General features: G+C 37.5%; 1 long non-coding RNA gene across 1 annotated transcript in view; it reads right to left on the bottom strand.

Moving 5' to 3' along the window:
- Positions 1-3,276: 3,276 nt before the first annotated feature.
- LOC120863027 overlaps positions 3,277-22,662 on the bottom strand; it is a 34,072-nt gene continuing 14,686 nt past the window's right edge. The window contains exon 4 of the long non-coding RNA XR_005720907.1: positions 3,277-3,428. This is a non-coding gene — a long non-coding RNA (uncharacterized LOC120863027). The remainder of the gene's footprint in view (positions 3,429-22,662) is intronic.

Raw genomic sequence — 22,662 nt, 5'->3', positions numbered from 1 at the left:
GAATCAGGTTGGGGAATGAAATATGAAGAAGGGGGTAGAAAGAGGCTGTCACTGTAAAATGGAAGACCACTGAGCTTGACCCAAGAGTAAATACACTATCTCAAAGAGTCTAGGAGAGCTTATTCATTTCTCACTAGTATTTCTCTAGGTGGAAACCAAGAGTAGGCTTTTTCCTCCCCCTTGGCTCAGTGAAATAAGATAGGCATTTACCCCATTCAAAGGCATTTTTATGTTCCTCACAGACAAAAATTACAGAAGAAATTCTTAGCATATTTATAAAAGCACAGATCTTGTACTTCATTGGGGGTCAGAGGTGGGGAAGAGGGTGTAACAAGGGCTCTCTCATGTTTTCCTATAAACAAAGTTGCTGTGAACCTTGGAAGTAGTCATATTTAGCTTTAAACTTCAATTCTTCCAAGTGTCAACTTTTTAATTTGGATTTGTTAAACTTTACTGCAAAAGACTTTAATAATTTACTAGTTTCTCATATATGATGTCCTTTATACATCTATATCACGCTCATTCACACACACACACACACACACACACACACAGAGAAGGAAAATATACAGTTCTAGCCACACTCAGGCTTACATGTGCCCAGTCGTATCTGGCACTTTGAAACCCCATGGACAGTAGTCTGCCAGGCTCCTCTGTCTGTGGGATTTTACAGGCAAGAATACTGGAGTGAGTTGCCATTTCCTTCTCTTCACAAGCTTATATAACCAAAATAAAATTTCTCCCATGAACCAAGACTTCCCATGGAAAGAGAAGAGGGGGAGAAACCTTAGCCAAAAAAACTGTTGGGATATTCCTAATATGACAAACAAGGGCACAGGGAAGGAAAAGCCAAGATTGGTGGGCACAGGACAAACAGGTGTCAGAGTTTTCCTAATTTTGCCACTTTTGAAGAAGATACATCTTCTAAAAATCATTAGGGACCAATGAAAGAACCAGGGAGAGAGGTAAATTTCTACAAAAATTACATCACTCCTACTAACACCCCTGCCACAACCACTGATTAATCTGGTCTGGTCTCAAACATGACTTGGGATGGAATTGGGAACTCTGGAACAACACAGCCTCTTGCCATAACACGAAGTGATATTTTTTTTCCTTCCTTGGCGATAAAGTTTTCCAGTTCCGTAAAAATCTTTGTTTACCAGATATAAAAATGTTCACTTTCAAGCTGTCAAGTTGACCTTGAGCTTTTTCTTCTCTCCCTTCCCCCTCCGCCTTTTGCCCTTAAAAGTTCAGGATGTCTCCAGCAGTAACTGTTACATTCTGTCTAGCAAGCCTGGATTGCGGACGGTGATCTAAGCTCGGAAAAAACATGGAGTTCACCCAAAAATTGAGAAAGACATGCTCTCGCCCCAGCCGCCAGCTCATAGGTTTCAAAGCTCTGGGACAGACCTCATGAACAGCTTGGGGCTCTAGCGTGTAAGGTGGCAGCGCCAATGCAAACACAGAAAGCACTTCAGCAGGTATAAACAGCAGCCACACACCAGGCCAGGCCCCAGAAGGCAGGCCATGAAAGGGAAGAAGCCAGGCCACCGGCCCCTGCCTGCGTCACTCTGCTTAAGCCTTCTCCTGTGTCTGGGGATGCATGGAAAAAGAGAAACTTCCCATTTGGACTGAACTTTGAGGAAATGAGAAGTCTCACATTAAGTGAATATAGAAATAGCTTTCCTCTTGGAAAGAGAAAAGTCTTGCTGATGTGTATACACATACATACACACACACACACACACACACACATACACACACGTCTCTGAACAGTAAGTCACCTACGATCATTTTGATTTCTTGAACACAGCAAAATTCACCTTTGAAAGAGGAAAATAAAGCCATTTTTGGAGATTTTGCTCATTGACCTTAAAATATTCTCAGCATTCATACTTCAAGGACCCACTGCACTCTTTTAAAACACATTTGGTTTTCGGTATATTCACATCTACTGGTCTCAGGCTTTCAACACTGACACAGTTACTAATCTCGGTGGTTCCAGTTCAGTATTTAGGACTGTGCACTTGGAGAGCAACAGGGAATGGCCCCACCACTCAAAGTGAAGATCATCAAGCTTTCTGTACATGAAGGTACATGAAGGGCATTACCACTGCCCACTAAAGTTTTAAAGCTGGACTGTCAACCATTATAGATGTTACTCATTTACATAACAATTTTATAACAAGATGTATATTCAATTCCCCTGAGTTTATTAGCTAATCTATCTTCTTACAAAAGGACTTATTTATTTTTAAATTCATACTTTATACTTTTACCCTGTCTGTTTAACTGTAGTTCACTCAGAAAACTTTGTTTAACAACTATCAAATAGTTGTTTTTCACTCACTCACTCAACTAGCATTTGTTGCTATTATAGCAATGAGTAATTTACACCCTTATCAACAAGTAACATAAAAATCTCTTCAGAAAAACAAACTTCAAAATTATACATTATAAAGTTTGCCATTCAAAGTCTAAACCACTCAAACTGTTTTCATTAACTTCCATTAAAATATCTATGGAAGCACATATTGTGCTCTGAATTCTCTGCTGACTTTGATGGGAATACAACTCACAGAAAGCATGCTTCTTGCTTCAAAGGGGCTCACCACCTATCTAGGTAGATTAAAACATTTTTCTTGTGTTCATGTTTTTTTAATATATATTTGGAAACTGAGACTTACAAGAAATGAGCATCTCTATAAAAGCCACAAAAAGACAATATCATTGAAGGTCAAAACTAACAACTAATAGAGTATACAAGATGATTAATATAATTAACACTGCTGAATGTTATATATGAAAGTTCTTAAGAGATAAAATTCTGAGTTCTCATCACAAGAAAAAAGTATGTTTTTTCTTTTTCTTTTCTTTTATATCTATATGGGAAGATGGGTGTTCACTCAATTTATTGTAGCAATTATTTCATGAGGTAATAAGTCAAGTCATTTTGCTGTACACCTTAAACTTAATACAGTGCCATATGGTAATCATATCTCTATAAAACTGAAAGAAGAAAAAATAAAGCTCCATCTGATGCTGAAAAATAAAACTCCAAATAACAGGGTATATGTGTATATATTCACCACCCAAGTTACAAATGACAAGATGGGACCTGCTCAAATTTGAAAAACCATGTAAGGCCATGCAGAGAATTTTGATTATCAGCTATGACTGGAGCTCAGTAGAAGAACTAAGCTTTGGTCCATGTGGGGACTGGCATCTGTCCTTCTTAGTTACCAAAATTTGAAAATCTATGAAGTACTTCATAATAGGCTCATTGGCTTCTTTCTTAATTCCATTGATTAATTTAACAGTAACTTGTCCTTAATAACACTAATTAGACTTCATAAAAAGTGACCCTTACCTTGGTTTCGAACACTCTTGAATGACTTTTCAAACCTGGATGAAGCCATTTGGACCTAAAATAAAAAGGGTTAGTGTAATGAGATATTTTTCCATTTATGGATATACAGAGTTTATCAACTTTATAAAACTCCAAAAGGATTTTTTTCTTTTTGATGTATTTGTAATTTTAAAATAATTTGCACTTCTTAGACTCACTTATTTGCTGTATAATTGATTTACTAATACCTATAGTGTGGAGCCAGTCTTAGAGACCCTGCAGCTGCTGCTAAGTCACTTCAGTCATGTCCAACTCTGTTCGACCCCACAGACGGCAGCCCACCAGGCTCCCCCGTCCCTGGGATTCTCCAGGCAAGAACACTGGAGTGGGTTGCCATTTCCTTCTCCAGTGCGTGAAAGTGAAAAGTGAAAGTGAAGTCGCTCAGTCATGTCAGACTCATTGAGACCCCATGGACTGCAGCCTACCAGGCTCCTCCTTCCATGGGATTTTCCAGGCAAGAGTACTGGAGTGGGTTGCCACTGCCTTCTCCGCTTAGAGATTCTAGTTTAGTAAAATTTAACATCTTATCCTGCATTGGCAGGCGGGTTCTTTACAGCTAATGCCACCTGAGAGGCCCCAAATGTGCAATACATTATGTTAATAAGCTATGTTTTCTCAACAAAGAGCAAGAGAATAGAAGAAATACACTAAATGTTGCCCTGCTTTTTACTTGGCTTTCTCTGTTGCCCAAGTCCTCCTCTAGGATCCAGATAGAAACCTAAATTTATTGAGTCCAACCTACATCAAGCATTTTGGGAGCTTGTTGACATATATACCTATCATCTCTTTTCTTGCTCATAACAAAGCTATGCTTGTATACATTGTTATCTTCCTATTTTAGACGTAGAACAGATTCATAGGGTAAAGTATCATTCTCATTAGCATACTGTAAGTAAATGATGGAGCCAGAATTCCAATCTAGTTATTCTAAGAGCTGAGGTCTTTCCAAAACATCATGTTAAATTATTCATTCTAGACTTTGATATGCTCACATCTACCATGGCTGTGATAAGACATAAACAATTTGTACATAAATAAAGTACAAAATTTCTTTATCAGCTGCTAACAAAAAACACCATGTTAAGGATGAAACATTGAAAGTATTTTCATTAAAGACAGGAAAAGACATAAACATATGTTATCAACATGGTTGTTCAACTTTATTCAGAAGATTCTGGTGAATGCAAAAAGATGGCAACAAAAGTATACACAGTGGAAAGAGACAAGTCATTTTTGCAGACATTATGATTATATACCAAGAAAATTTATGAGAATCAAATAAAAATTCATTTCAGTAAGTTCCTCGTGCTTAAGAAAAATTTTTAAAGTCTTTACTTTTTAATACAATTTTTAAAGGTTACTTTCCATTTGCTAAGTCACTTTAGCTGTGTCCGACTCTTTGTGACCCCATGGACTGTAGACTGCCAGCTTCTCTATCCATGGGATTCTCCAGGCAAGAATACTGGAGTGGGTTGCCATTTGCCTCTTGAACTTTCCATTTAGTTATTTCAAAATACTGGCTATATTCCTCACATTGTACAATACATCCTTGAGCCTATCTTACACCCAACAGTTTGTACCTCCCATTTTCCCATCCCCATATCGTCCTTCCCAACCACAACTGGTAACTATTAGCTTGCTCTCTGTATCTGTGACCCCTTTTTTTGTTGTTATTGAACTAGCTTTTGCATTTTTTAGAGTCCACACACAAGTAATATCATACAATATTTGTCTTTCTCTGCCTTATTTCACTCAGCATAAGATAAATATTTTTAACAGTTAACAGTTTTTCTTTTTATACTAAAAATAACTGGCTACTGGAATAGCTGGAAAATTTCCATTCACACCAGCAAAAATAATTTAAATGCCTAGAAATAGGTTTAGCATAAATGGAGCAAAACTTACATAAAAATGAACTATAAAATATTAATGAATTACATACAAAAATACCTGAATAAATAGAATTACATTGTTCCAGGATAAAAAGTCTCATTATTATAAAAAATGTAAATTGCCTCCAAACTAATCTATAAACACAATGCATTCCCAATAAGATTGAGGTAATAGTTTGAAAATTCAAATGTGTACATCCTTAAACCCATCAATCTACTTTTTGGTAGCTTTTTTCTTAGAAAAATTTGAATAAAAAGTATGTCTCAAAGTTTCATGACAGTTTTGTTATATTGAAAAGTGGCAATATCCTAAAGGTCAGTCAACAGGCTAACCATCAGATAATAAAGTATACCTATACAGTGGAACTCTCAGTGGCAAATAAAAGGAATAAAGAAGATATTTCTATATGGACATGGATAGATCTCAAAATTGAGATGCTGAGGGAAAACATATGTTGTGTATCATTCAAGTTTTTTTTTTTTTTAAAAAAAGGATATTTAAAAAAATTAGATGAGTCGTATAAAGAAGTCTATACTTTACTGGTGGCTCAGATGGGAAAGAATCCGCCTGTAGTGCACAAGACCCAGGATCAGTCCCCAGGTCAGGAAGATCACCTAGAGAAGGGAATGGCAACCCACTCCAGTATTGATCTAGAGAACTCTATGGACAGAGGAGCCTGGTGGGCTACAGTTCATGGAGTCACGAAGAGTCAGATACAACTAAGTAACTAACACCATGGTTGCCACCATACATCTGTGAAACAGTAGAAAATATATACACTGTTCTCTGCCTCTGGTTCCTGATACCGAGCTTCCAAATCCCTTGGAATTTCCTGGGTGATAGGAGTCTGTTTTGTTCTCACGAGGCAACTCTTTGTGGGCTCTGTAATAGCTTGAGAATGGGGGCTGGACAGCAGAAAGATCAAATTGTGATCATAAGTTTGGTCCTTTAAGCCTTCACCAACACCCTCCCCCCACCACCATCTTCCAGAAGTGAAGAGTACTAAGTTTGAATTAATGATCAACCATGCCTAGATAATGAAGTCTCCATAAAAATCCCAAAAGTACAGGGTTCAGAGAACTTCCAGGATGGTGAACACATCCACATGCTAAGAAGGTAGGACACCCTAACTTCACAGGGACAGATACAAGTATGCCTGGGACTCTTCTGAACCCTACCCTCTGTACCTCTTCATCTGGCCATTCATCTGTATCCTTTGAAAGTGAAAGTGTTAGTCATCCAACTTTTTGCAACCCCATGGACTGTAGCCCACCAGGCTCCTCTGTCCATTGAATTCTCCAGGCAAGAGTACTGGAGAGGGTAGCCATTCCCTTCTCCGGGGGATCTTTCCAACCCAGGGATCAAACCCAGGTCTCCCGCATTGCAGGCAGATTCTCTACCATCTGAGTCATCAGGGAAGCCCACCCTTTACTGTATCCTTTCTAATAAACCAGTAAACATGAACAAATGTTTCCTTGAGTTCTGTGAGTAATCCTAGCAAGTCACTGAACTGAAGGAAGGGGTCCTAGTAATCCCAATTTATAACTGGTAAGTCAGAAGCAAAAGTGATGACCTGGGCTATGAATAAAGTCTGAATTAGGGGGAGGCAGTTTTGCAGGACCCACACCTTAACTCATGGGATCTACAATAACTCCAATTAGTGTCAGAATTTAACTGAATTGTAGGACACTCAGTTGGTATCACAGAATTGCTTTGTGGTGAGGTAAACATCACATATATTGTGGTCATATGTAAAGTATTCTGTAAGGAGAGGAAAAAAGAGTTCTTCCAAGACAACATCAAACTGGAAAAGGACTGGAACATTTGGAAAAGGGATAATATAAATATTATCTGCCTCTTTTACAAAAGAATATATTACATATGTAACTTTTAAAAGATTTAATGTTAATTCTCCCAAATTTAACTAAAAATTCAATGCAATACTAAACAAAATTCCATACATTTTCTTTTTAGAAGCTGACAATTGATCATCTGAAAAAAACATGCTGAAATGCAATCAAAACATTTTTCTAAAAGAGTAAAGAGGGAAAATTCCTTTACCAGACCACACATATGTACTAAAAGTTAAAATAATTAAGATAATGTGGTACTGATCCAGAAAAAGGCTGATGGATCAAAGGAATTTTACAGGGAGTCTGAAAACAGATTCATGCATATTAATTGAGATCTTACTGGTTAAAAGCAGCATTCTAACTCTAATTTTTTTAAGCAAAACAGAACGTGCATCAAAAAACCCCAAAAAGTGTAAAAAAAAATCCATATACATGCATAATCTTAACAACATTACTTACAATAACCAAAAGATGGAAGCAACCCAGGTGTCCATCAACAGATAAATAGATACACAAAAATGTGGAATGTTCATACAATGAAATATTACTTAGCCTTAAAAAGGAAATAAATTCTGACACATATACAGTATAGATATATATTTTACCATAATAAAATATCCAAAGGAAAAGCAGATGTATTTGGTATTACTGAATAGCTAGAATCAAGAAGTCCATCATAGCCCAGTCTTTCTTTCCATGCCTTTTCATTGAATTTCTCTACATATCGATTTTATTTTTCATTACTACAAAGTACATTTTCTCACATGGTAGAAAAAAACAGATGTCAAGTAGCCCCTAAGTTTTACACTCAGAGCTTCACATTCTCTCTGGTTCCAAGCCCAAAACCTCAAAGAACGGACTCATTGACAACAACTCTAAACAGGCACCCACAATGAACCAATTAAATATAACTTCAAGGATAGAGTCACAGTGAACCAAGAGAGCCAGACATCCTGGAGTGTGAAGTCAAGTGGGCCTTAGGAAGCATCACTATGAACAAAGTTAGAGGAGATGGAATTCCAGTTGAGCTATTTCAAATCCTAAAAGATGATGCTGTGAAAGTACTGAACTCAATAAGCCAGCAAATTTGGAAAACTCAGCAGTGGCCACAGGACTGGAAAAGGCCAGTTTTCATTCCAATCCCAAAGAAAGGCAATGCCAAATAATGTTCAAACAACCGCACAACTGCACTCATCTTACACGCTAGCAAAATAATGCTCAAAATTCTCCATGCCAGGCTTCAACAGTACACGAACCGTGAACTACCAGATGTTCAAGCTGGTTTTAGAAAAGGCAGAGGAACCAGAGATCAAATTGCCAATATCCGTTGAATGATCGAAAAAGCAAGAGTTCCAGAAAAACATCTACTTCTGCTTTATTGACTATGCCAAAGGCTTTGACTGTGTGGATCACAATAAACTGTGGAAAATTCTGAAAGACATGGGAATATCAGATCACCTTACCTGCCTCTTGGGAAATCTGTATGCCAGTCAAGAAGCAGCAGTTAGAACTGGACATGGAGAAAAAGACTGGTTCCAAATAGGGAAAGGAGCACGTCAAGGCTGTATATTGTCATCCTGCTTATTTAACTTATATGCAGAGTACATCATGAGATACGCTGGGCTGGATGAAGCACAAGCTGGAATCAAGATTGCTGGGAGAAATATCAAAAACCTCAGATATGGAGATGACACCACCTTTATGGCAAAAAGTGAAGAAGAACTTGATGAAAGTGAAAGAGGAGAGTGAAAAAGTTGGCTTAAAGCTCAAAATTCAGAAAACTAAGATCATGGCATTGGGTCCCATCACTTCATGACAAATAGATGTGGAAACAATGGAAACAGTGACAGACTTCATTTTTTGGGGCTCCTAAATCAGTACAGATGGTGACTACAGCCATGAAATTAAAGATGCTTGCTCTTTGGAAGAAAAGTTGTGACCAACCTAGACAGCATATTAAAAAGGAGAGACATTACTTTTCCCACAGGGGTCCATCTACTGAAAGCTATGGTTTTTCCAGTAGTCATGTATGATGGTGAGAGTTGGATTATAAAGAAGTCTGAGTGCCAAAGAATTGATGCTTTTGAACTGTAGTGTTGGAGAAGACTCTTGAGAGTCCCTTGCACTGCAATGAGATCCAACCAGTCTATCCTAAAGGAAATCAGGATGAATATTCATTGGAAGGACTGATGCTGAAGCTGAAGCACCAATACCTTGGCCACCTGATGTGAAGAACTGACTCATTGGAAAAGCCCCTGATGCTGGGAAAGATTGAAGGCGGGAGAAGAAGGGGACGACCGAGGATGAGATGGTTGGATGGCATCACCAACTCAATCCACATGAGTTTGAGTAAACTCTGGGAGTTGGTGATGGACAGGGAGGCCTGGCATGCTGCAGTTCATGGGGTCACAAAGAGTTGGACACAAGTGAGCAACCAAACTGAACTGAACCAAGATGGTGGCCACCATATCACTGATGGAAAAAGTATGCTAATTTTTTTAAATATTTGAAATTAGCAAATCACAAAAAAGTATATAACAACTATACTTGATAAAAATATACAGAAATGTCTAACCTCTGATCATGATGGAGTAATTTGTATCCGACCAGTACTTGTACCAAGAACATCTAAATAAGATTGATAAAATGCATTTGAAAACAGTTCAAAGATGTCACAAAGCAACCAAATCAGTCAAAACTTGGTGTAGAGATCTGAGGTCAAGAAGAAAGTTGTGATTTTGATTAAAAAAAAAACAAACCTTTTCCCATTTTAACAGTGTTAATGAGACAAAGCACTGGTGTTCAGAACTATCAAGGAAAATAGAAATTGAGGATCTAAGACTCCTGAAAAAAAGAAAAAGCTGAAAACCAGAATGATGATAAGTAGAATTAAACTGTTTTAAGCTCTTTACATTTCCACAGTGTGGTAATGCTGTAGCTCTACTAAGTTAAGAATGAATGTTGTAAGTTCTAGGGTGACTTCAAAAAAAATGATAAAAGGAGGCATAAATAGCATGCTAAAAAGAAAAAAAGGAGATATATTTAATCTTTAAAAGTGAGAAAAGAGAAAAAAGCAAAGAATACAAAAAATGGAAATATAGTAGATTTAAATCCAAATATATGGATAATTTTATTTAAAGTGAATAAATTAAGGGCTTCCCAGGTGGCTCAACAGGGAAACAATCCACTTGCCAATGCAGGAGACAAAGGAGATGTGAGTTCAATCCCTAGATCAGGAAGATCCCCTGGAGTAGGAAATGGCAAACTACTCCAGTGTCAATTCTTGCCTAGACAATACCAAGGACAAGAGGAGCCTGGTGGACTATAGACCATGGCATCGCAAAGAGTTGGAGATGACTGAGCATGCACGCACACAAAGAAATTAAATATTCTAATCCATGATAGTCTCAAATGGATTTTAAAGTTCGGGTTTATACTGTTTATAAGACATGTCTTAAATAAAGGGCACAAAAAGGGTAAAGTAAAACAATGAAAAAGATATTTCCATGAAAAAGTTAAGCAACGAAAGCTGGAGTATCCATAGAAGTATCCAGATAAAGATGTTAAAAGAAGTAGAATTATTTAAATGGATGCTATAATTCATAATGACAATCCAAAGCAAGATGAACAATCAAAATACATATATGCACCTGGTAACATAGGCTCAATATGTATAAAGCAAAAACTTCAAATAGAAATAAGAGAGGAAATAGACAAATCTGCAACAATAAATGCAGACTTTAAACACCTTTTTCAATAACTGACTTAAAATTTGATAAAATAATCAATAGAGGTACAGATTGTAATCACAGGATCAGTAATTTGTAATGTCAATAGAACATTCCATACAAGATATGTATTTCTGACAACTGTAAATGGAACATTCCCCCAAATTTACCATATTCTCAGCCATAAAGTAAGTCTCAAATTTTCAAAGGGATGGTATCACACCATGTTTAACTGACCATAGAAAAGAAAAATTAATTGTTACATACTAGCAGAACACATATATTTGCTAAGAGAGTAGAACTTAAAAGCTCTCATCAAAAAAAAAAAAAAAGTAAATTTATGTGAGGTGACATATATCAATTAACTCGAAGGGGGAATCCTTTCACAATACATACATATTCAAGTCACCACAATGTATGCTTTAAGTATCTTACAGTTTTATTTGTATATATATGTCAGTAAGGCTGAAATTTTAACAAATAATTATATAAAATATTTAATATAAAATATAAATAACATTGAATATCTAAGAATAAATATGATGAAATATATCCAAGACATCTACTAGCTCTACTACTTAGAGACCTAAATAAATGGAGGGTTATGCCGTCTTATGAATTAGAGGACTCAACCCTGTAAAACTGAATATTCTCCTGAAGCTGGTATATAGATTTGTGTAATCTCAATCAAAATCCAAAAATGATCTGTTGTGGAAACTGCTAAACTTATTTTAACTTGCACATGAAAAACCAAAGGGCCAGGGGTAGCAAAGACAATCTCATAGAATAAAAAAGTAGAGGGCCTGCATAGTGGACATGAGGACTTGTTCTCAAGCATGTAGTTTTGGCAAAAAGATAAATCAACGAATAAAACAGAATAGTCCAGAAAAACTGATATACATGGTCGTCTGATTTACAACAAAGATGCCACTGTAGCACTTTTCAATAAATAGTTCAGAAAATTGACTATATGGGGAAACAGATTCCCAGGTGACTCACTGGTAAAGAATCTGCCTGTTGATGCAGGAGACACGAGTTTAATTCCTGGGTCACAAAGATCCCTTGGACAGAAGAGCCTGGAGAAGGAGAGGGAAATGGCAATCCACTCCAGTATTCCTGCTGGGAAAATCCCATGGACAGAGTGGCCTAGGGGCTACATACAATTCTGCCCATGGGATTGCAAAGAGTCGGACATGACTGAACGACTGAGCACATGTACAGTAGGGAAATAAGAGTATGGGCTACTTTCTTATACCACATAAAATCAATTTATAATGGATTATAAATCTAACCAAAAAAAAAAGTGAAATAACAAAGCTTCTAGTAAAAACAGAGAATGCCTTCTCAGCCTTGGGGAGGCCAAGATGTCTTAAACAAGAAACAAAAGTCACCACAGTAAAGGAAAAGGTTGAAGAGACAGAGTTCATTAAAATAAACAACTTGTTTATTTAAAAACAGGATTAAGAGAAAAATATCTCTAATTGTATATATTCAGTTGAGTTCAGTCACTCAGTCATGCCCAACTCTTTGTGACCCCATGGACTGCAGTACGCCAGTCTTCCCTGTCCATCACCAAATCCTGGAGCTTGCTCAAACTCATGTCCATTGAGTCAGTGATGCCATCCAATCATCTCATCCTCTGTCGAGCCATTTTCCTCTTGCCTTTAATCTTTCCCAGCATCAGGGGCTTTTCCAATGAGTCACTTCTTTGAATTAATTGGTCAAAGTATTGGAGTTTCAGCTTCAGCATCAGTCCTTCCAATGAATATTCAGCACTGATTTCCTTTTAGGATTGACTGGTTTGATCTCCTTGCAGTCCAAAGGACTCTCAAGAGTCTTCTCCAACAGCACAGTTCAAAAGCATCAATTCTTCAGCACTCAGCTTCTTCACAGTACAACTCTCACATCCATACCTGACTACTGGAAAAAAAGTAGCTTTAACTAGACGGACCTTTGTCAACAATGTAATGTCTCTTCTTTTCAATATGCTGTCTAGGTTTGTCATAGCTTTTCTTCCAAGGAGCAAGCATCTTTTAATTTCATGGCTGCAGTCACCATCTGCAGTGATTTTGGAGCCCAAGAAAATAAATCCTGTCACTGTTTCCATTGTTTCCCCATCTATTTGCCAGAGATCAAATTGCCAACATCTGTTGGATCATAGAAAAAGCAAGAGAATTCCAGAAAAACATCTACTTCTGCTTCATTGACTATGCTAAAGCCTTTGACTGTGTGGCTCACAACAAACTGTGGAAAATTCTTAAAGAGATGGGAATACCAGACCACCTTATCTGCCTCCTGAGAAACCTATATGCAGGTCAAGAACCAACAGTTAGAACCAGACATGGAACGTACTGGTTCCAAATAGGGAATGGAGTATGTCAAGGCTGCATAGTCACCCTGCTTATTTAAATTCTATGCAGAGTACATCATGCAAAATACCAGGCTGGATGAAGCACAGGCTGGAATCAAGATTGCCAGAAGAAACATCAAGAACCTCAGATATGCAGATGACACCACCCTTATGGCAGAAAGTGAAGAGGAACTAAAGAGCCTCTTGATGAAGGTGAAAAAGGAGAGTAAAAAAGCTGGCTTAAAACTCAACATAGGATATATATGTATATGAAGAGACACATATCCAGAAAAAGAAAAACTGCCACTAAAATAAGTGAGAAAAAGACAAGCCAATTTTAAAAATGGTCAAAAGGTTTGAAAAAGGACTTATAAAACAGAATATCCAAATGACTGATAACCATACAAACAGGTGTTAAATTTCATTAATTATCAGGGAAATACTGTTAAAACCACAATGATATACCACTAAACCCCCATCAGAATAACAAAAGTTTTAAAGCTAATAATATCCTGGGCCAGGATGTACAACTGGTACCAGCATACATTGCCGCTATTGTGATACACTGGCGCAACTTCGAAAACTTTTAAAGCCAAATGCACACTTTCCTTAGGAACTAGCAATTCTACCCTGAGGTAAGTTTCCAACAGAAACATGTATGTGGGTGTGCTTATGTGTGTGTAATGTATCATGTATATGTTATATGTGTGTGTGTGTGTGTGTAAATATATATACACATACATATATACACGCACACATACACCAAAAGGCATGTAGAAGAATCCAAATAGTGTTATCTGTAACAAACATAAAACAGTCAAACGCATAGAATGTCTACCAACCATACAATGAATAATCTACAATATAGTCTAAAATATGGTACCATGGAGATGATTGAACCATTGATATTGGCAACAATATGAATGGTCCCAATCATCTAATTAGAGAAAGAAATGGCAAACCACTCCAGTATACTTGCCTGGAAAGTTCCATGAACAGAGGAGCTTGGCGGGCTAGAGTCCATAGGGTCGCAAAAGAGCTGGACAAGACTTAGCGATTAAACAACAATCATCTAATAAGAAGATAACACTGAGTGAAAGAAGATATATATAATAGTGCAAAACTAATCTACAGTGATAGAGGGAGGAGAGTGCTTAACTTTGGGCAGGGAATGGCAAATGAATGGGTTGCAACTCAAGGGAAGCTTCTCAGATGGAAATGTACTCTGAATTGAGCTGGATCCTGCGTGCATATATAAATTCACTTTGTTGAGTCAATACTCATCAAGTACCTTATTTTTCTATATGGATGCTATGCTACTATTGAAGAATTTAAATAGTGTGGGGAAACAAGAATTCTTTATTCATCGATGAAAGGGAATATGACTTGGCAGAACCTTTTTCAAGGGCAAATTCATAATATTTATCAGCTGAATAATTTCATTTCTGAATAATTTCATTTCATTTCATATTCACTAGTAACAAAGAACAAATAGAAAAATAAATTACTTTTTGAAAGTCGTAGGTGTCACGTACTCTTTTGACACTTTAAATTTAATAGTGTATCTATTTACTAATTTGGACAAGTTTATGATAGGTGATGTTATCCTACTGCATAGAAGTATGAATAGCATCACTACTTGTAATAGTAAAAATCAGAAACGTGAATAATTTCTTCAATGATGGAAAAAATATTAGCTCAGTCATACAATAAAATGAATGAGGTAAAAATCATATATGGAAATAGGTTCATAATTTACTGACAAAATAAACAGAGGCTAAAACGGTAACATTACAGCTCATTTTGTTTTAAAAACTAAGGACATACACATGTAGAAATAAACCTGAAAGGATACAAATTGAACTGCTAAATTTGATTATCTTGGGAGGTGGGATTGTGGGGTGGATTTATTCTTTGTAGTTTATATTATGCATCTCTCTGTTGAGAGAATGTTTTACATAAGCACATATTCCATTTCCCTATTCTTGAGCTCAGACAAAATTCAGAGCAATATAAATAAATTCAAGAAGACAACTCATCTTAAAAGATATGCAATGAGGAACAAATAGAATACATTTCAACTCTCCTGCATCAAAGTCCCCTCACATTTTTTTCAGCCAAATCTTAAGAGTGATCCTTAAATCTTTTTCCTCTTAACACCAGCCAACAACAAAAATGTGTATGGGTAAGGAATGTTTTTATATCCTCTTTATGAGAAAATTATGTCTATATTTCTTGCCTCTTTGTTGGTGATATTAAATGGAAACTTTAATTCACAAGATTTAAAAGTAGACTCTGTGGAACAACTCAAGTGTAAAAACCATTAGTGGCAACAGCATTTGCTAAATACTGACATCTGACGGTGTGATAGATCAAGTTTAGCAGCTTTGGGGTATCTAATTCTAAAAATGAATTTATATGAAACAAAAATAAGAAGTCTTTGGCACCTAGGTCAATAGAATTTCTTGACAGAACTGCTGTTTTTCAGCCTTGCCTAACTAAAATGGCATGTTTTGGAGAGCTGGATTTCGAAACAAGTGGGTCAAATTACAAGACATAAACAGTATATTTATATGTACACAAGGAAATCCATAGCCAGGAGAAAAGCTTTTTTTTTTTTTTTTTTACAAAACTTTAAAAATTTTGCTTGTGTTTTCTCTTTCATTTTGGCTTTCTAATTAAATAATTCAGCAAGAAGAAAGATTACAGGCCTTTTAGTAATCATCCCTAAAAGTTCAGGTAACTCTGGCAAAAAGGAGAATAAAAAGAAAAAGAAAAAAAAAAAAAAAGAAATGAAAACAAACAAGGGACTTGAAGGAACTGGGAGCATCCAAACCCTGGCATTAGATTTGGCAACAGGTGAATTTTCTTTGGAGGGTATTAATTTTATAAGTCAAAGCTATTAAAACCCGACTTCCCGTTTCAGGCTTGGAAGGCATAATGTGCAGGTCTCTTGCTCCAACCCTCCCTAGGGGCTGTATTTTATCCAACTAGCCCCACTCCCTTCACTGGAACATATTTAGACTGCAAAATCTACTGGCCAAGACCATTCATTTAGTCTTGCCACATACTGTGCGGAAGTCTATGTCAATGTTAATCTGGCCTTCCCGGATAAGTGTACATGTCTCTACTAAGTGCACAGACCTACAGTTCCCAAAACTGTCTCATGATGCTCCGGCATCTCAGGGAAATGTTCAGTACACTTTTGCCTTATTAATTTCAGCTGGAAACAGACTAACCACCATTCAGTTTATAAGACATCACCATCCTACATTTTCACCTTACTGCTTCAAGACGTCTGACTCCAACAATTCTTGGATCACAATGGAATCAATCCATCATATGTCCTTAATACGTAGATTCTCCTACTCTCTTGCATTAAAAATTGTTTCGAATCTTCTCCATTTCTCTTCTTAAATTTCCACTCCTCCATTATTCTCATCAGTCTACGAGCTGCCTATCTATGATGCCAACCCTTCCCCTTGTGCCCAGCTCCCATCTCCTCTTATCCAAATTTCCTTTCTCTCTCCTTCAGCACCCATGTTCCCCATTCTACTCATTATTATTAAAAAACAAACATCTTAGTCCTCTCTTCTTTCAAAACACTCTCTTAATAGCTCTTACCCTCTAGGTACTGGTCTCCCATGGTGGCTCAGTGGCAAAGAATCTGCCTGCCAATCCAGGAGACTTGGATTCAATCCCTGGGTCAGGAAGATCCCCTGGAGAAGGAATGGCAACCCACTCTGGTATTCTTGACTGGAGAATCCTATGGACAGAGGAGCCTGGTGGGCTGCAGTTCATGAGGTTGCAAAAGAGTCAGATATGACTTAGCGACTAAACAACAACTCCAAGTACTACCTTGTTTCTCTTCCTTCTGTCACAAAAACCCTCCCAGCGCTCTCTATATTTTTGCCTTCAATTAACTCCTCCTACTTTCACTGTCTCACTTCAAAGAGTCTCTCACACCACCAGCACTCCACAAAGCAGCTTGGGTCAAGAGCACCAAGAACCTCCACATTGCCCAGTCTGATAGTCATTCCTCAATCCTTATTTAATTGATCTGTTTTCAACATCTGAGAATCACTGTCTCCCCCTGGAAACACTTTTCTCACTTGACATCCAAGACAGGATCACACTTTGGGTTTTCCTCCTCACTAATTATCCACTTCTCAGACTTCTTTTCTGGCTCCATCATCTCTCCAAATAGGAGGTTCACCAGGCCTCAGTCCATGGTCTTCCTTTTTGTGTTTACTCACTTTCTAGGTCATCTCATCCAGACCCATGTCTTTAATGTCATCCATTTTCTCAGTTCTCCCAAATATATATTTCCTAACCTCTCCTTTGACTTCCAGACTTAAGAACCCGCTGCATACTTGACACATTCCCTGGGCTATCTAACAGGGATCACAAATGTAATTGGTATAAACTTAGTTCCTCCCAACTCTGCCAAAATCTGCCCATAGTCTTTTCCATCTCAGTAAATGGCAACTCCATCTATCCATTGGCTCAGGGTAATAAACCCCAGAGTCTTCCTTGGTTTCCTTTCCGTACCCATGGTGAATTCACCATAAAGCCCTATTGGCGCTAGTTTCAAAATGCATACAGAATCTGACCAGTGTTTACCACCTCTGCTGCTATTAACCTGGTCCACACCACTATTGCTTTTACTTGGCTTATTGCAACAGACACCTAACTGGCCTTCCTCTTCATACCCTTGTCCCTTCATTCACTATATTCTCAACACAAGTGACAGACTGATCTTGTAAAACATGTCAAATCATTTCACTTCTCTGCTCAAAACCCTGAATTGGCTCCTTCTGTCACTTTAAGTGAAGGGCAAAATCTTTACTATGATCTTAAGGAGTGTCCCTTCACATCCCCTACCACATCCAAGTTTCCTCTCTCCTAATAGGGCTCTTCTCTGGCTGTGCTCTAGCCACAGTGGTCAATATCATGTTTCTGGAACAATTCAGGTTCACGCTCATCTCAGGGTCTTTGCCCTTGCTATTACCTATTGTCAAGAATACCCTTTTATCTAAGAAACATGGTCCACTATCTTACTTCTTTCAAATCTTCACTCAGTAAGACCTTTCCTGAATCCTTAGTTATAAAAGTTCAACCCTCCACACTCTCCCAGCAACTTTTCTCAGTTTTTTCTACAACATTTACCATTACATAACAATTTTTATAATTTGTATTCCATGTTAAGCCCCATGAGACAGGATATTTATTTTGCTCACTGCTATATTCTCAGCACCTGAAATAGTGCTTAGGACACAGTGTTCAATAAAAGAATTGAATGAATAAATGTGGTCAGCTTACTAACAGCTTATGTGCTTGCTAGGTATGGTACTGTTTTACTCCTCTACCTGCATCATGGTTTCTATCTAGTCAAGATTTCCTGTTTGGATATCTCTGAAATAATTTTCATTCCAGAAAATATACAAAGTGAAGTCTTTTAATTACCAGGCTTAGTTTCAGACACCTGCCAGGATAAGGACCCTTGCTACAGAAATTCTCATAGATCTGTCTATCAATGTAAAGCAAAGCATTTTTTCTCTTATTAAAATTGATGTAAAATTGACATATATCATTATATTAGTTGTACAACATAATGATTCAATATCTGTATTTATTGCAAGATGATCACCATAATAAGTCTAGTTAACATCCATTACTATTGATACTTACTTTTTTTTCTTGTGATGAAAACTTTTAAGATTTATTCTTTTACTCTCATAGCAACTTTCAAATATACAATATTGTATAGTTAACTACAACCACCATGCAATAAATTGATATTTATTTTATAACTGCAAATTTGTATCTTTTGACCACCTTTACCATTTCACCTGCCCCCCTACCCCGCATCTCTGGCAACCACCCATCTGTTCTCTATATCTATGAGTTTGGATAGGTTATCTTTGCTTTAGATTACATATAAATGAGATCATATGGTATTTGTCTTTCTCTGACATTTTTCTTAGCATGATAAGTGGCTCAGCGGTAAAGAATCCACTGGCCAATGCAGGAGATGAGGGTTTGATCCCTGGGTTGGGAAGATCCCTTGGAGAAGGAAACGGCAACCCACTTCAGTATTCTTGCATGGAGAATTCCATGGACAGAGGAGTCTGGCAGCCTATAGTCCATGGGGTCACAAAGAGTCTGACTTGACTTACTGAAAAACAGCAACAACAGCATTTGAAATTTCAGTTAGCATGATACCTTATGAATCCACTCACGTTGTTACAAATGGCAAGATTTTATCCTTTTTATAGGCTCAATAATATTCCATTGTAAAATATATATACCACAGTTTTTAATCCATTCACCCATAAATGAACACCTAGGTTGCTACCATATCTTTCTCAGCCATTATAAATAATACCACAATTAACACATGGTGTACATATCTCTTCAAATTAGTGTTTTCATTTCTTTCCAATAAATATCCAGAAGCGAAATTGCTGGATGACAAGTTAGTTCTATTTCTAATTTTTTGAGGACCCTCCATATTGTTTCTCATAGTGGTTGCAGCAACTTACATCTCATCAACAGTGAACAAGAGTTCCCTTTTTGTCATATCCCCACCAACACTTGCTACTTGTTACCTTTTTGAAAACAGCCATTCCGACAAGTGTGAGGGGATATCTCAATGTGATTCTGATTCTCCCTAATGATTAGTGATGCTGAGCATCTTTCCATGTTCCTGTTGACTATCTGTATGTCTTCCTTGGAAAAATGTCTATTCAGATCCTCTATTTTTTAACTGGACTGTTTTGACTTTTTTACTATTGAGTTATAGGAGTTCTTTTTAGATTTTGGATATTAACTCCTTAAAGATGTCTGATTTGCTAATACTTCTCCCATTTGGTGGGTTGCCACATCTTTTCTTAAAAGCATACTTCCTAAGAGAATCATATAGAAGAAAGCAACAACAACAAACCCTCTACTTACTTTAATATTGTCGAAGAAGTACTATATGAACAAACTCAATAAGAAAGCCATTTTTTCCTCAATTTTTTCAATGCATATAACTTGGGTTTTTATTTGATTTTTGGCACCAAGATTCGTACATTCTGCAAACTTATTAGCAAAAGCTATATGGTATGTTTCTCTAGGGATAGTCTTTAGACTTGTGAAATTCACTTTTTAAAATTTGAAGGAAAACTCATTTATAACAAAAGTGAAAGAAACTAAAGAGAAGCCAAAGCAAAGAATTATTTAATGAGCTACTTTATGATTCTGAAGTCCCAATTCTTAAGCACGGCACTGTTAAAGCTAACTGTAGTCGAAACAACAGGCTTTGGCTGGTGGCTGTGATACTTCTGTATGCACCAAAATTCTTTTCTTCTTCCTCCTCAGCCTGCAGCTAGATGACACCACCATTCCCCTTGAATTTGCATGCATGGCTACATGACCGAATCCCTTGCATGATTCTACCCAATAATTCAGGACAAAGCATTAAGAAACTTCCCTTGAGATTTTTCTCTGTTACCCTAGTTTCTGGCTGGCTATACAGGAGACATTAGGAGACTCTGAAGTCCTAAAAATTGGTGGAGGAAGATGAGATCCCTGAAGGATCACAAGTGATTGCTCGCTGATCCACTCTGGATCAGGTGTGAGCCAGAAGTACATTTATTATTGTGTGAAGCTGTTGGAATTTGGGAGTTTGTGGCAGTATTCATTGTAACTTATCTCAAGTAAAATACTACTAGAAATTGTGCTCCTCAGAGTTGACTGGCACATAGTCCTATCAAAGGCCTATCATCCAGATATCTGGCAGAAAAACAAACATACTGGACAATATTAAGAAAAGCTGTTTTCATCGGTTTTACTCAATGACTACTACAGCATGACAGAAGTAAATTAAGGCATACTAGAATGAAGGAATGAGTTCTTAAATATAATTTGAAATGACTCAGTTCAGTTCAGTCGCTCAGTCGTGTCCGACTCTTTGCGACCCCATGAATTGCAGCACGCCAGCCCTCCCTGTCCATCACCAACTCCCAAAGTTCACTCAAATTCACGTCTATCGAGTCAGTGATGCCATCCAGCCATCTCATCCTCTGTCGTCCCCTTCTCCTCCTGTCCCCAATCCCTCCCAGCATCAGGGACTTTTCCAAAGAGTCAACTCTTCGCATGAGGTGGCCCAAGTACTGGAGTTTCAGCTTTAGCATCATTCCTTCCAAAGAACACCCAGGACTGATCTCCTTTAGAATGGACTGGTTGGATCTCCTTGAAGTCCAAGGGACTCTCAAGAGTCTTCCCCAACGCCACAGTTCAAAAGCATCAGCATGCAGTTGTTTAGTGAATAAGAACCTTTCTTTCTTCCTTAAATCAAATGTAAGCTTAACTGCCTTCCTTTACTCCCAAGAATAATGAATCTAAAAAGTATTTCTGAATTCTTCTTATCAGAAAAATCTTCCCAAGTTCTCTGAATATCACTACCACACCATAATGCACTTCCTTTTAAAATTATAAAATAAATCCATTCACACATATTTTTGAATGTCTATTAAAGTACTGAAATAAATCTGTGGAGGAAGAAAAGAAGAATATATGGTACTCACTCCCACTCCTAAACCTAACTTTAAGTAGGAAGGTGCAGTAGGACCAACTATTAACCAATGATGAAATTAACAAGATATTGTACTATTAATAAGATACTGGGCTATTAACAGGACATTCTAAGCTACAGTGGTTTCCCTGCATCATGCAGGTATTATTCAGCTCTATGGGTTCCTAAATAGTCCAGCCTTGAAGTTTCTAGACAGGATTTTACCGAGCTCCATGATTGATAAATTACACTCTAACTTTGGAGTCTCTTGGACCAAGGCTGAGTTTATAAGGCTAAAGATCCTGGAAACATGCCCAAGTTCTGAACCAGGGTCTGGATAGGGATTGGATTAAGCTATGGCCTGTGAAGGAACCCAGGCCCAGATGTTCTTGAAAGACAGAGATGAAACCTAGCTTCTTATTCCTTACAGCTCCCACTGGCATTAAACAGATAGAGCTTTGCATCCTCTTCGATCACTATGAGCTGATAAAGTTGACAGACAAACCTAGACAACATATTAAAAAGCCCACAAAGATCTGCATAGTTAAAGCTATGGTTTTTCCAGTAGTCATGTATGGAAGTAAGAAATGGACCATAAAGAAGGATGAGTGCCAAAGAATTGATGCTTTTGAATTATGGTATTGGAGAAGATTCTTGAGAGTCCCTTGGATTGCAAGGAGATCAAACCAGCCAATCCTAAAGGAAATTAACCCTGAATATTCATTGGAAGGACTGATGCTGAAGTTGAAGCTCCAATACTTTGGACACTTGATGTGAAGAGCTGAATCACTGGAAAAGACCCTGATGGTGGGAAAGATTGAGGGCAAGAGGAGAAAGGGATGACAGAGGATGAGATGGTTGGATGG

Source organism: Oryx dammah, unplaced genomic scaffold (genome assembly GCF_014754425.2).
Source record: "Oryx dammah isolate SB20612 unplaced genomic scaffold, SCBI_Odam_1.1 HiC_scaffold_4, whole genome shotgun sequence".
Lineage (NCBI taxonomy): Eukaryota > Metazoa > Chordata > Mammalia > Artiodactyla > Bovidae > Oryx > Oryx dammah.
The sequence above is the reverse complement of the archived record's forward strand: the minus strand, read 5'-3'. Positions and strand labels throughout refer to the sequence as shown.